The sequence below is a fragment of the Dama dama genome, chromosome 27 (genome assembly GCF_033118175.1).
Source record: "Dama dama isolate Ldn47 chromosome 27, ASM3311817v1, whole genome shotgun sequence".
NCBI classification, from domain to species: Eukaryota; Metazoa; Chordata; class Mammalia; order Artiodactyla; family Cervidae; genus Dama; species Dama dama.
The window spans coordinates 50,731,407-50,746,873 of record NC_083707.1 but is presented as its reverse complement, the minus strand read 5'-3'; positions in this window follow the sequence as shown (position 1 = coordinate 50,746,873).

The window sequence follows — 15,467 nt, the reverse complement described above, 5'->3', positions numbered from 1 at the left end:
ACACCTGTAGCTTATATAATATTGCATAGCAGCTATACTTCAACAAAAGTAAATAAATTTTTTAAATAGTAATAAATAAATAAAATGCATTATTTCAGTGTCTCATAGTTCACAGTGGGGAGCACAGGGCCGCGGACCTTTGCCCGCTGCCGGGGGAGAAGGCTGGGCTCCCACCCGCAGACACGCAGGGCCTGAAGAGGTCTGGGTCTGAGGTCAACGAACTGGCGGCCTGAGGCCTAAATCTGGCCCTCTGATCTGTTTTGATTGGGCTGCGATGTTTGACAATTTTTTAAATCATTTGCCAATGTTCCAACTTTAGGAAACATCAATAGCAATGTGGGTTCCAACGTCTCCTAAAAACTTAGATCTGGCGACAGTGGGCTCGTGGTCCTGCTTGGCAGCCGCCTGCCAGCCCCATGGCCGCGGCCCCTTGGGGTGGGGTCACACCCTCTGTTCCCCCATGGTCTTCGTGCCCCCCGGAGGCCCAGCTGTAATCACCGTGACCTCTACTTCCCTTAGGGCAGAGGTAAGAGGCAAGTGGGGCTTCCCAGTGGCGCTAGTGTTAAAGGACCCGCCTGCCAGTGCAGGAGACCTAAGAACTGCGGGTTCGATCCCTGGATCAGGAAGATCCCCTGGAGAAGGGAGTGGCAACCCATGCCAGGATTCTGGCCTGGAGAATCCCATGGACGGAGGAGCCTGGAGGGCTCCCTTCCACGGGGTCACAGAGAGCCTCACACGACTGAAGTGACTTAGCACACACGCACACAAGACGGGTGCTGTGCTGTGCTTAGTCGCTCAGTCACGTCCGACTCTGTGACCCCATGGACCGTAGCCCTCCAGGCTCCTCTGTCCATGGGATTCTCCAGGCAAGAATACTGGAGTGGGTTGCCATGCCCTCCTCCAGGAGATCTCCCCCGACCCAGGGGTCGAAACCAGGTCTCCTGCGCTGCAGGTGGATTCTTTACCATCTGAGCCACAGAGGAAGAAATAAAAGCCAGGCCAAGACGGCATCATGTTTCAGCGGGGGATAAATCTTTTTTACCGGCTGTTGCCCCCATTTGCATCACCTCCCTCCTCAGCGGAGAAACCTGAGTTTGCCATCGAATCTGATCTACTTCTGCTGCGCCCCAGGACAAAAGGGAAGGAGGCCATTTCACCCATTTTCCAGGAGGAAACAGAGGAACCATCTACTGAATACAAGGAGCTGGCTGCAGGGCTTAGCCCCTGAGGGGCTTCTTTCCAGCTCGCCAGCATTCCGAGGCCAAGTTATCAGGGTCTGTGGGCCCCGGGGTGCAGGTGCCTCCTGTCCCGAGGACAGATAACGTACCTCTAGGGGCAAATTACACACAGTCAGCCTCCCCAGGGCTCCTCCTAAGAGCCAGATCCTGGCACAGGAAAGAGAAAGACACAGCTGCACTGAGGTCAGGAAAAAAGAGAGGGGTCCCTGCTGGCATTTCTGCTGCTTTTGGGCAGCAGTATTCTTACCCGGAGCATCCCCATAGACAGAGGAGCCTGGAGGTCCATGGGGTCGCAAAGAGTCAAACACGATTGAGCGACTAACACCATTCCTGGTATCAGGCCACCCTCCCTCCACCCCTGACGGCATCCTGCCGTCGGCGTCCTGGAGCCCACGCCTGTCTCCCAGGGTGTGGGGCCAGCCACACCCAGACTCCCCCAGCGTTCAGAACCTAGATCCAGACAAGGTTTGCCCTGGGCAGGTTGGCACCCTGACGGGAACGGGGCAGCCCCGGGGGGCAGGGGTGCCTCTCAGCTTCCCCACCAAAGGGCTTGGAAGCCCTTACTTGTCCCAGGAGACTGATGGATTGGGATCGTTTCTTTAGCCACGTGCAGAGGCAGGAGAGTGCAGGCTGCCTCAGTAGGAGAGGAGAGGCGGGGGAAGGGGGTGCTGGTTGTAATTAAGACCGCTCTTGTGGTTCAAAATTTGGGGGATGGGGGCAAGACAGTAATGAGAAGGGCACAGCAGAGATGCCCCGGCAGCTGGCAGAAACCCGTTCCCATCTATCCCCAAACCTCACAAACCAAGATGGCCACGGATACCTGCCCAGCTCCGTGGACTGGGGCACAACACCTCCAGGTAAATGGCAGAGACTGGGAGTCCTTCGTTTCCCTAGGAAAGGAGGGGGAGAAAGACGGGGAGGGGAGGGAGGTGGCCTGGACTCTGCCAACCAAGCCGGCCCCTAAGGGCCCGATCCGAGTCTGCCCGCCGTGTTAGCAGTCACAGCACTGACACTTCTATGCTTGTTTGGGTTTTCCCCTTTGTTCGTTCGTTTGTTTTGAAAAAAGGTATCACGCAGGGATTCAGAAAGATTGCTAAGTGGGGAAAAAAAAAAAAAACGGAGCAGAAACAATTCATTTAGCCCCATGTCTACAGTAGAGTGGAGAAAAATAGGTATCTTCCTCAGGCTTGCTTGGATTGACCCCAGGAAAACATGCAAGGAGACACTAGAAGCAAACAAAAGTGGCTACTGGGCGGCAAGGTACAAGGAATATATCTCAAATCGTATGCTTAGAAAATAAAATGAAATTTAAAATGAAACGCCACAAACAACTTTAGAGTTTAAAAAGCAGATGAAGGACATGTGCCCTTAATTCTACTGCCGTCAAAGCACAGATGCATTCATTCATTTGTGCCTGTCTCCTTCCTGCTGTTACCCACACGCTTTTATGTTTTACATAAAAGACAAGACTCAGAAATTTGCCTCCTAATTATCTCACTGTCCATCATCAGTGTTTTCCAGGTTGCCGGGTAGGATTCATTTGGGCTGGACACAGAAAATTCCATCACCTTGGGACTTCCCTGGCAGTTCAGTGGTTAAGACTCAGGCTTCCACTGGAGGGGGCTTGGGTTCGATTTCTGGTTGGGGGACTAACAGCCAGCATGCTCTGGAAAAAAAAAATTTTTTATCAAAGAAAAAGAAAATTCTATCACCATTCTTGCTTCTAAAGACCCACGGTGTCTATTTCTCTATTTCTAAAGTTCACCAGGTTGATTAGCTCTGAAGTTCATCGCCCGGCACAATTATGGCTACAGCTAATGGCGCTAGTGGTAAAGAACCTGTCTGCCAATGCAGGAGACATAAAAGACATAGGTTTGATCCCTGAGTCAGGAGGATCCCTTGGAGGAGGGCATGGCAACCCTCTCCAATATTCTTGCCTGGAGAATCCCATGGACAGAGGAGTCTGGCGAGCTATAGTCCATGCGGTCGCAAAGAGTCGGAAACGACCAAAGCGACAGCATGTGACGTTGATGGGAGAGCAAAACGGAGACTTTCTTCTCCCAGGACACAGGCAGGAAAACACAGCCAGGACCCATGCCTCCCCCGAAAGGCAACTATGACTGTTCATTGACTTAACACTGGAGCCCCCACAAAGGCTGTTTTTGTCCTCTCAGAGCTAAGAGCCCTTTAAGATCTGCTTACTCTTTATTTTGAAATAATTACAGATTCACAGGAAGCTGGAAAAATAAGACAGAGAGGTCCCAGGTACACTTCACACAGTTCCCCCCAGTGGTGAAGTCTTACATAACTATGTGCCAAGTCGCTTCAGCCCTGTCTGACTCTTTGCGACCCCATGGACCATAGCCCACCAGGCTCCTCTGTCCATGAAATTTTTCAGGCAAGGATACTGGAGTGGGTTGCCATTTTCTTCTCCACTGGATCTTCCCAACCCAGGAATCAAACCTGCATCTCTTATGTCTCCTGCATTGGCAGGCGAGTTCTTTACCAGTAGCACCACCTGAGAAGCCCTATACATATCTATACATCGCTATCAGTCAGTTCACTTCAGTTCGGTTGCTCAGTTGGGTCTGACTCTTTGCGACCCCATGGACTGCAGCACGCCAGGCCTCCCTGTCCATCACCAACTCCCGCAGTTTACTCAAATTCATGTCCATCGAGTCGGTGATGCCATCCAATCATCTCATCCTCTGTCATCCCTTTCTCCTGCCTTCAATCTTTCCCAGCATCTGGGTCTTTTCCAAGGAGTCAGTTCTTCCCATCAGGTGGCCAAAGTATTGGAGTTTCAGCTTCAGCATTAGCCCTTCCAATGAATATTCAGGACTGATTTCCTTTAGGAAGGACTGGTTGGATCTCCTTGCAGTCCAAAGGACTCTCAAGTGTCTTCTCCAACACCACAGTTCAAAAGCATCAATTCTTTGGTGCTCAGCTTTCTTTATAGTCCAACTTTCACATCCATACATGACTACTGGAAAAGCCATAGCTTTGACTAGACGGACATTTGTTGGCAAAGGTAATGTCTGTGCTTCTTAATATGTTGTCTAGATTGGTTATAGCTTTTCTTCCAAGGAGCTATGGAAGCTTCCAAGGAGCTTTAAATTTCATGGCTGCAGTCACCATCTGCAGTGATTTTGGAGCCCAAGAAAATAAAGTCTGTGCTGTAGCCACAGTAGATCAAATACATCGCTACAGAAGATCAAATACATCAACGCCAGGAAATTTACATTGAGACAACATGTGTGTAGTGCGATGCCATTCACCACGTGGACAGGTTCCCATAACCACCACCCCATCAAGATAACCACTGCAGCATCACAGAGGTTTCCCTCGTGCTACCACGCCTACCCACCTTCTTCCCTAACCCCAGGCAATCTCTTCTCCATCTCCCTAATTTTCTCATCCAAGAATGTTGTATAAATTGAACAGTGTGTATTTGAGACTGGCTTTTGGAGACTATCCCAAATAAATTGTTGTGAATATTCATGTACAGGTTCGTGTGTGGGTATACACCTTCATTTCTCTAGGATAAATGTCCCACTGCTGGGCCATAGGATAAGTGCTTGCTTACATGCGTGCTCAGTTGTGTCCGACTCTTTGTGACCCCATGGAGCCTGCCAGGCTCTTCTGTCCATGGGATTCTCCAGGCAAAAATTCTGGAATGGGTTGCCATTTCCTTCTCCAGGGGATCTTCCCAAACCAGGAATTGAACCCACGGTTCTTACATCTCCTGCATTGGCAGGCGGATTCTTTACCATTGAACCAACCTGGGAAGCTTAACTGCTTAGTTTTTTGAGAAACTGCCAAACCTTTTTCAGGGCATCAGTACAATTTTGTATTCCCATCAACAAAAGAGGAGAAACCCAGGCTTTCCATGTCCTTCCCATGCTGTGGGTCTAAGCGCATCACAAGAGTGGGCTAACCAGAAACCCTCCCAGTCAGTGATGGTGAGAGAGCCAAGTCCTTTATGGGGCGGCTAGCTGTCAGCTATACTCATTAGGGTTTTTTTTCTTAACTTTTCATATTTCTGATGATTTGACATCTGGGGCCTTGCTGACCCTGACAAGACTGCGCCTCCCAGGGCTAGACAGTTCCAAGAGATGGTAAACCAGTGCACCTTTCATATGCAAATTAACCAGAGCCCACCCCCACCCCCACCTCCTTCACTGGCTCTTACCCTCCCGGGCCTCATTGTCCCTCTTCTAATCATCCCAAGGATAGGTGTCGGACATCCAGGGGCAGCCCCTCTGAAGTTGTTCAAGCTAGCCAGTCCTTGCTTAGCCTGCTCGCCCCGTTCATCCATTCCTTCTCACAAACACCAGAATACAGGCTCTTGCTCTCAAGCTTGTTTTCCGGCTACAAACAGGGAAGACACTGCAAAGGTGTCTTCCTGACCCACTCTGACTCTTCCCCACGGGGGAAGTAGGGTGCAGTAAGCCCCCTCCTCTTGGGAGCTGTGAGAAACAGTCTTTCCAATAGCGATTGTGTCGGGATCTGTTGCCTCCCCATAGCCAAGAATAAATCCTACATATCTTATTTTTCTTATTGGTGTATAACTGCCCTACCATGTTGTGTTAGCTTCTGCTGCATGATGAAGTGAATCCGCTCTATGTGTACACAAACCCCTTCCCTTCCACGCATACCCCCCTCTCCGGCCCTCCAGGTCACCGCAGAGCTGAGCTGAGCTTCCTGGGCTTTAGGGCAGGTGCCCACTAGCGAGCTATTTTACACACAGGAGTGTATATGTGTCAGTCCTAAGATCCCAATTTCTCCACACACCCCCCCCCCATGCATCTGTTCTCCAAAGCTGCATCTCTGTTCCTGTAAATACCTTCATCTGCACCATTCTTCTAGATTCCACATATATGTGTTAATAGACACGGATGGACCTAGACTCTGTCATACAGAGTGAAGCAAGTCAGAAAGAAAAAAACAAAGTCTACCTTTTAAACGCAAGGACAATGTGAGCTTAGAGTTTCAGGTGGTCCCCCATCCCTCCCCCACGGAGCGCCACCTGAGGAGAAAGCCCACCTACAGAAACACAAAGGAGAGACAGCGGCCCGATGAGATCTCTTCACACCACGGATCCACCTGTGCCTGAAAGGCACCTTAGACTCCTTGGTACAGGAGCAATCGCCTCTTTTTCTTTTTTTCCTTAACCTATTTTGAGTTGGATTGTCCATCCCAAGTCTTCCCAGGTGGCACTGGTGGTAAAGAATCCGACTGCCAATGCAGGAGATCTAAGAGACTCTCGGCTTCGATCACTGGGTCGGGAAGACCCCCTGGAGGAGGAAATGGCTCCAGTATTCTTGCCTGGAGAATCCCACGGACAGGCCGTCCATCATCAGCCCCGTGACTGATGCACAGCAGGCCACGGTGACCCTGCCCAGGTGCTGCATTTCAGCAAGACCCAGCTCCCCGGAGTGCAGTGGAGGCAAACCTAGCGGTTCAGCAAAGAAGGAGCTGGTGGTGGGCGTGAGGCTGGAGCATCCACACAGGGGCCGTGGGGAGAGCAGCTGTCCGGGCTCAGATTGCTCACCCGCAGAAGAGATGGTTAGGCTCGGGGTCTCCGTGGCCGCTCTGTTCACGTTCGCTAATTCTCCAAGTTTTCATTCCAAAGGAAAAATAACACTAGCTAGCACTCACAGAGCCCTCAGCACAAGTCAGGCACTGCTCGCAGACGAATTCATTTCATCCGTGTAACAGCTCTCTGAGGGGTATGACCACCCCCACTCTACAGATGAAGAAACTGAGGCACAGATGCTCGAAGGCCAAGCTTGTAAGTGCAAGAGCTGGGATGAGACCTGGGTTTCCCTGATGGCTCAAGCGGTAAAGAATCTGCCTGCAATGCAAGAGACTCAGGAGACACGGGTTTGATACCTGGAAGATGTCCTAGAGGAGGAAATGGCAACCCACTCCAGTATTCTTGCCTGGGAAATCCCATGGACAGAGGAGCTTTATAAAAAATAAAATAGTGGCAAAATATACATAAAATTTAGGGACTTCCCTGGTGGTCCAGGGCTTCCAGGTGGCACTAGTGGTAAAGAACCCACCTGCCAATGCTGGAGACATAAGAGATGCAGGTTCTATCCCCACATGGGGAAAATCCCCTGAAGGCAGGCACGGCAACCCACTCTAGTATTCTTGACTGTAGCTTGGCGGGGGCTACAGTCCAGAGGTTCGCAGAGTCAGACAGGACGGAAGTGACTTAGCACACACACACTAGTGGTCCAGTGGCTAAGGCTTCACCTTAAAAAAATGGTCCACATCAAAATACATATTTAAAAAAAAAAAAAAAGACCTGGGATGAGATCCAGGCAGTCTGGCTGCAGAGCTCTTGCTGATGACCACTGCTGAGCGCCTTGACCCCCTCCTCTGATGGTTCGATTCACAGGAAATTCTCCTGTGTCTGACTTGATCTCTCAGTCTCTTTCTTCAGTTCTTCCTAGTCTTTTCCTCCCCAGACTTACTATATGAGCTGCCGTTACTTTAAAATCTTCCTTTCTCTCTAAATTGCCTCCCACATGGCCCCCTGTGTAAATCCCATACAGCTGAGGGCCTTTGTTCTGGAATCAGGTCAGGCGGAGGCCTGCGGCAATGGGGTATCACAGAGTGTTTCCAAGACCAAAAGCCCTGCGGGAAGGAAGCTGTTAGGGGGCAGAATCTGAAGTCTTGCAGGAGACATCGCGCCCTTGGAGACTCGGACACCTGGATTGCCCCTGTCTCCTGTTTGCAAAATCCCACCACGGGTGTTCATTTCATCTTCTCAACGTTCCATTAGATAGTTTTCATTCACCACCATCACCACCACCACTATTCATAGATGAGGAAACTTGCTCTGATATTCTAGCTGATAAACAGTGAGATTAACAATCACATCTGACTTCAAACCTCATGTTCTTTCGACTAGGTTACTAAATAAACATTTTCAATTACCACCCAGTGCTGGACACTGCACAGTTGATGACTAGTTTCGAGGGTGGGAACTGGCCCCAAACAAGGCAGCCTCTTTGTCTGGGAAGAAGCTGAAATCAACACATGGTGGGTGAGAACCATACGAGGTGAACTGAGGAGAGGCCCCCCCACCATCAGGCAGCAGCATGAGACGGGACTGCTGTGCCCTGGAGCTGGCAACTAAGGGGCTAGCTCTTCTGTAACAACAGCCTCATCCCACCGCCGGGGTACGTCAGTCTCAAGGACAAGTGGTTGTCGTCCAGTCGCCCAGTCGTATCCGACTCTTTGCGGCCCCATGGACTGCACCATGCCAGCCCTCCCTGTCCCTCACCAACTCCCGAAGTTTGCCCAAGTTCATGTCCATTGCATCTGCGACGCCATCCAGCCATCTCATCCTCTGACGCCCTCTTCTCCTTCTGCCCTTAATCTTTTCTGATAAGTGGACCTGGCAGCTCTTTGACGGGGGTGTGAGGACTCCTGTGACAGTGCTCCCACTGCCACACCCAAGGCAGGAGCTGGGGAGGGTTTGAGCTCTAACTACAGAGGCAGCTCTGAAACAGGTCCAGCACCCACCTCTCCAGCAGTCCCAGGGGTCCCCCCCCAACCACACCCTAGAAGGTATCCAATAACTCAACCCTCCTGGGGCATTAGATGCCCTCTCTGGGGAAGCAGGGCTCTGGGCCTACAAGGACGTTTCTGGGAGGCAGGCCTTGTCTCAGCACCAGGAAGAATTTTCTAGGTTCAAAAGGGTGCAAAACTGGGACCCAGCCTTGAGCCACCTCCAGGGCTGGAGCTTCTGACAGCGTTAGCAGCTCCGGGACTGCTGTGGAGCTCCAAGCCGCTGCTTACCACCCCCTCCAGTTCCACCTCTGCCAGGACATGGCCTCTGCCACGTGGTTCACACGCCACAAATAAGGGGCACAGTCCTCCGTTCAGCCCCGAGCTGGTTGTCCGTCGCTGCTCCCTCTCAATGGGCCACCAGTCAGCATGGTGACTCAGTGACCGTCCCCTCCAGCTTCATGTCAGCCTGCCCTTTGCCCACACCGGGAGGCTCTCACACTCAGGGCAAAACTGGTTACTTCCATCAACATCCCTTCTAGGGCCGACCAAGGAACCTTGTCAAGGCCTTGCCCGCCCTCTCCACCAGGGGGTCACCTTAAGAGAAAAAATCAGGGGCAGCTCATTTCCAAGCCGGTTCTCCTCTAGGCCCTTCAGCAATTTTTCTAGCCCCATTGTCCCACAGAGGCACAGCCAGAAAACACATTCTCCTGGTCTCACCCCTACCCTTTGCCACTTACCATGAACTGGCTGCTATTTCAGTAAAAATAATTGATGCCTAACCTGGTGGGCCACTTTCTTTCACAAGTGTTGAAGTTTCAGGAAACTGAGACCCAGAGAGATTGAAGATTCTGGGCCTCACTTTCCCCATCTGTAAACCAGTGATGATATTCCCTCGGAAAATGCTTGTCAGGATGAAACGAGTAACTGCAGGTAAGGAGATCAGAACCTTGCCTGGCACGTAGTAAGTGCTGACTCAGTGTCATTAACTATTACTATTATTACCGTTGCTGTTAGTTCATGCCTCCGGGGCCTGGCCCTAGAATTTCCTCTTTGGCTCCCTGGGCTCAGGGGGACCCTAACCTTTCAGAAACGGGAGCGTTTTGAGGGGTGCCGGTGAGTACCAACTTTCCTTCCAATGTCCGAGAGTCCAGCAAGCCATCAGCATGGGGGAAGGTGGGGGGTGCGCTCCATTCGGGAAGGGACCGGGGAAGGGAAGGGGCTCCGCCCTCCAAGGTGGCCCGTGCCCTGCGCGCTCGGACCGCAGCTTCCCGGCAAACCAGGGCCTGGTCCAAGCAAGCCCAGCAAGACCGAGGCTCCGGCGGAGGAAAACGAGAGCCATCCCACGCTGGCTCCCGGAGTCTCTGCGACACCGAATGAAAGATTCCTAATACCCGAAATCGAGGGGTGGGCGCGCCGGGGATCGTCCTGTTCCCGGCTCCGCCGTCGGGCTCGGGTACCCGGCGAGCGGCTCGGGGCTGGGAGGGGCGAGTCCTCCCCGTGTTCCGCCCGGGAGGAGCCGGGAGGAGCGGGCCCCGCGTCGGGCGCTGCGCGGGGCTATGGCGGCCCCTGGCGGTGACCGAGGGAGGCGGCCTACAGGCCCCGGGCCCCGGGCCCCCGCGGCTCCGGCCCGCCTCGGCCCCGCCTTCCCCGCGGACGCGCGCCCCGCTTCCTCCGCCCCTCCCGAGCCCAGTCCGGACGGCCCGCGGACCCGGACTCACCGCACCGGGACGCCTGTCCTCCTCCGGGAAGCCTGTCCCCGGCCACCTGCCGGCCTCCCAATGCGCGCGGCTCCTGGTGGCCGTTCTGGGCACGCGGCGCGGGACTGATGGAGAGCCTCCCGTGGGGACCGCAGTGTCCTCGGCCCCACGCCGTCGCCTGGCTTCTGCGGGCCCGAAATTCTGCCGCCGCGGACTGTGAGCCCCGCTGAGGCCGGTGCAGGGGCACCCCAGGGACACCCCCCGAGATGGCAAGGCAAGCGTGGGGGAGGACAGGAGGCCCCCCGGGGCCGAACGACGACCCCCGCAGCCCACCTCCCGCGGGCACGTTGATAGACCGGCGCATTTCAGTGGTGAGGGGCAGCCCCCAGACACTGGTTTTCCATCAAGGCTCTGATGATGGTGATGGTGATGATGGCTAAGCTCCGGCAACTCCTTCCTGGCAGCGGGCGTTCTGTTACACATACGTTTTCTCCATTTATCCTCACATCAAACCTAAGACCCTCACTATGCCTGCCAGTGTTTTACCGATAGAGACTGAAACTTAAGTTAGAGAAGTTGCGGAAGGCGCGATGGTGAGTAACCGCGGGTCTGATGATGCCAAAGACCCTCGAAGCACCACCCCGGCCTGCGTTGTCCGCCAGCCACGAGTGCACCGTGTACCGGGTACTGCTGCCGGAGTGTTCTCACCCTCGGCGGGAGATCGGCACGTCCCCCGCTCCTGTCTGGGTGCTCCTCTGTGCGGGTCCTCCCTGTACCACGGAAGGTGCCTCCAGGGCCCCGGGCGGCGATCAGCAGCCCTCCGCCCCGGCCCTAACCCTGAACTGGGAGATGCGCAGACGTGCTCTCGTTCAGAGTTTGCCTCTCAGCCTTTGTCCTCCAGACTAAGTCCCCGGTTCTCAGAGGGCCCCCCCTAGGGACACTGCTACCTGTCCTGGACTGGCCTCCAGCTGACTCCTCCCTGGAGAACCCACTCATCCTGTGCTGCCCCCATCTCACCCCTCCGAGAGCCGTGAGGCCCCCAGCACAGGCCCCGTGAGTGGACACTTGTTACCTGTTTCAAGAATAAAGAAATGAATGTTGCCTTAATTTCCTGGACCTGCTATGACAAAGTGCCACAACCCAAGTGGCTTTAAAACAGCAGAAACTTCTTCTCTCGGGGCTCTGGGGGCCGGAAGTTTAAAATCAAGGTTTCACAGATCACCAGCCCAGGCTGGATGCATGAGACAAGTGCTCGGGCCTGGTGCACTGGGAAGACCCAGAGGAATCGGGTGGAGAAGGAGGTGGGAGGGGGGATCGGGATGGGGAATACATGTAAATCCATGGCTGATTCATGTCAATGTATGACAAAAACCACTGCAATATTGTAAAGTAATTAGCCTCCAACTTATAAAAATAAAGGAAAAAAATAAAATAAAATAAAATCAAGGTTTCAGCACTGCCATGCTCCCTCCTCCCAAGGAGGAGGGTCCTTCCCCACCTCTTCCAGCTTCTGGTAGTGGCAGGGCGGTCTTGGCGATGCTTGGCTGGTAGTGCATCACTCCGGTTTCTGCAGAGCACCACCCCCCCGCCCCACCTCAAAGGCCCTATTCCCAAATTAGGTCACGTTCCCGGGTAAGGGGATTAGAACTTCAGCAAATCTTTATGGAAGACACAATGCAACCCCAAACAATTGTTAAGGGCAATTTTCTTGTGGTCTGATTTTCCAGGAAAACGAAAGCTCTTGGGGCTTGGCTTCCCACGGCCAGTAAAAGGCCACCAGTGTTCGTGAGGTGGTGCTGCCCTGAACACTGCAGAGAGGTACTTGCTTCACCCGTGATTCCTTCCCGTTTTTATTAGTCCATCTGTGATGCTTTTGTGGTCAAGTGTGACTGTGTTGGGGCTTCCCTGGTGGCTCAGATGGTAAAGAATCCGCCTGCAATGTGGGAGACCTCGGTTCGATCCCTGGGTTGGGAAGATCCCTTGGAGGAGGGCATGGCAACCCACTCCAGTATTCTTGCCTGGAGAATCCCACGGACAGAGGGGCCTGGCGGGCCACAGTCCATGGGGTCACAAGTAAGACATGACTGAGCGACTAAGCACACAGCACAGTGACGGAGTGTACTCCAGGCTTAAATGCCTCTGTTTCCCTTTCACGTTAGGTGTTAAAATGGAGTATTAACTTAGAATATAGCCTTTCCCTCCCCAGCCATGGCAAGAAGCATTCTGGTGTCTAAATAGGTCAGGCTGACCTCCGGCACTCACTGAAGTGCAGAGGCCTCTGCTGGTCCCTAAAGCTCAGCGCAGTCCAGCCCCAGCTCCCCTTTGATTGAGCTCCCTGCACATGGCCGCCTGCCCTTCCCAGAAATGCGACTTGGGCTTCCACATCCTTGGCTTTGCTGTCATTCCCAGAATCCCCTCCCCATATCCAGCTTTTCTGTTGACGTTCCCCCAGTCTCTCTTTTATTTAATGTTTATTCTTATTTATTTGGCTGCACCAGGTCTTAACTGCAGCATGCAGAATCTTTTTTTTAGCTGTGGCAGGTGGGATCTAGTTCCCTGACCAGGGATTGAACCAGGGCACCCTGCATTGGAAAACAAAGTCGTAGCCAGTGGACCATCAGGGAAGTCCCCTTCCCCCTGCCTTAAAGGCCAAGTTCAAAGGCTACCTCCTCCAGGAAGCTTTCTTGACCTTCCAGCTCGTCCTCAGAAGACTGGAGGCCCTGGTTGGCCTTCAGTTAAGGCACTGCTTTGAAACAAATTTATGTCTGTCCTTCACTCCCCCTACTCCTACTAAGCTGTAATGGAGAGGCGTCTAGAGACCATTTCATACAAGAAATAACTGAGTTGTTCTTTTACTTAGAAAAGAGAACACTTCCCTGAATCATGTGCCCCAAGTTTCTTTCAGCTGCTAAGATTGTCAGACCATGAGATCCTTGTAGAAACCATACCTGGACTTCTTTGGAGGTCCTTTATACACACACACACACACACACACACACACCACACACACACCTGTGCCCAGCACAGACCAGTGCTTAAATATAAGCTCCTACCCAGTATAAAAGGTCTCTCTTTTGTGTCCCCCTTTTTTGGGCTTCCCTTGTGGCTCAGCTGGTAAAGAACCTGCCTGCAATACGGGAGACCTGAGTTTGATCCCTGGGTTGGGAAGATCTCCTGGAGAAGGGAAAGGCTACCCACTCCAGTATTCTGGCCTGGAGAATTCCACGGACTGTATAGTCTATCAGGTTGCAAAGAGTCGGACACGACTGAGCGACTTTCACTTTGACTTTTAGGTGGCATGGTAGGCAGAATTCTAAGGTGGCCCCCAAGATTTCCTGCATGCCAGGAAATTCCTGCACTGAATATCCCCAGGGCTGTGACATGATGCTTTCACTCCTGTGATGAGGCTGTGTTCTATGGCACAGTTGACCTTAAAATAGGGAAGTTGTCTGGGTGGGAGCAGTCCTAATCACATGAGTCCTTTAAACACAGTCTTCCTCAGCTGGTCACACAACGGGAAGTCCAAGAGCTCTCAGAGTGTGAGAGGGATTTGACTCAAGATCAGAGGGGCCCCGTGGCAGTGAGCTGACAGCAGCCTCTGGGGGCTGAGAGCTGTCCACAGCAACAGCTAGCAAGACGGGGGAACCTCAGTCCTACAGCCACGAGGGAGTTAGTTCCTTGGAAGCTGGGAAGCCACTCGTTCCTTCATGGAGCCTGCAGATGTGGATGCAGCTGATGAGATCCTGGTTTCAGCCTCAGAGACCCCGAGCAGAGGGCCAGCTAAAATGTGCAGGACCCTTGGAAACCGTGAGCCAGCAAATGGATGTCATGGACTCTGTTCCGTTTGTGATCATTTGTCACACAGCAGTAGAAAACCGATCCGACCCCCGGGCCCCTCCCAGGGCAGAGCTTCTCAACTCTGCTGCAGGTAAATAGCTCTAGTGGCTGGAGGCACTTTCTCCTTGCAACGTAAAAAAAAGGAAAAGCAATAAGGAGAAATTTTGCCCTACAAGGTATTTAAAGTATATTTTAAAGCCAAAAGAATCAAAATTGCCTGGCATTGGGCTCCGGGATATAGGTAGATTAATCCAATCATGCAATACAATGGACCCAGAACTAAATATATAGATATGAAATCTTTTTTCATGATAAAAGAGGCATATCAAGAACTAAATTAGTGAATAAATAATGTTTAATTAATGGTGTTGGACCACTGATGTATCCATTGAACTAAATTAGTGAATAAATAATGTTTAATTAATGGTGTTGGACCACTGATGTATCCATTGAACTAAATTAGTGAATAAATAATGTTTAATTAATGGTGCTGGACCACTGATGTATCCATTGCACTAAATTAGTGAATAAATGATGTTTAATTAATGGTGTTGGACCACTGATGTATCCATTGAACTAAATTAGTGAATAAATAATATTTAATTAATGGTGTTGGACCACTGATGTATCCATTGAACTAAATTAGTGAATAAATGATGTTTAATTAATGGTGTTGGACCACTAAGGTCCATTTGGAAAAATTAAGTTAGATCCTTCAACCACAGATCACATATAAATTAAAACTGGATTAAATGACTAAAATAAAGAATTTAACAACCATACAATCTGTAAAATACTACAGTGTTACATAAATGTAGAAGAATATTTTTATAATCTTTGAGTAAGGAAGGCTTTCCTACGCAAAACAAAACAGAAGCTGTTAAGGAAATATCTGAAAAATTTAACTACATCCATTCAAACCTTCATGTAGACACTGGGACCAACAACACAGCTAAAAGCAAGAATCAGGCTGAAAGAAATCATTCATACATACATAACAGACAAAGTAGGGCTTCCCAGCTGGCTCTGTGGTAAAGAATCTGCTTGCCAATGCAGGAGACGCAGGAGACACAAGTTCGATCCCCGCATTGGGAAGATCTCCTGGAGGAGGAAATGGCGACCCACTCCAGTATTCTTGCCTGGATGGTCACACGAACAGAGGAGC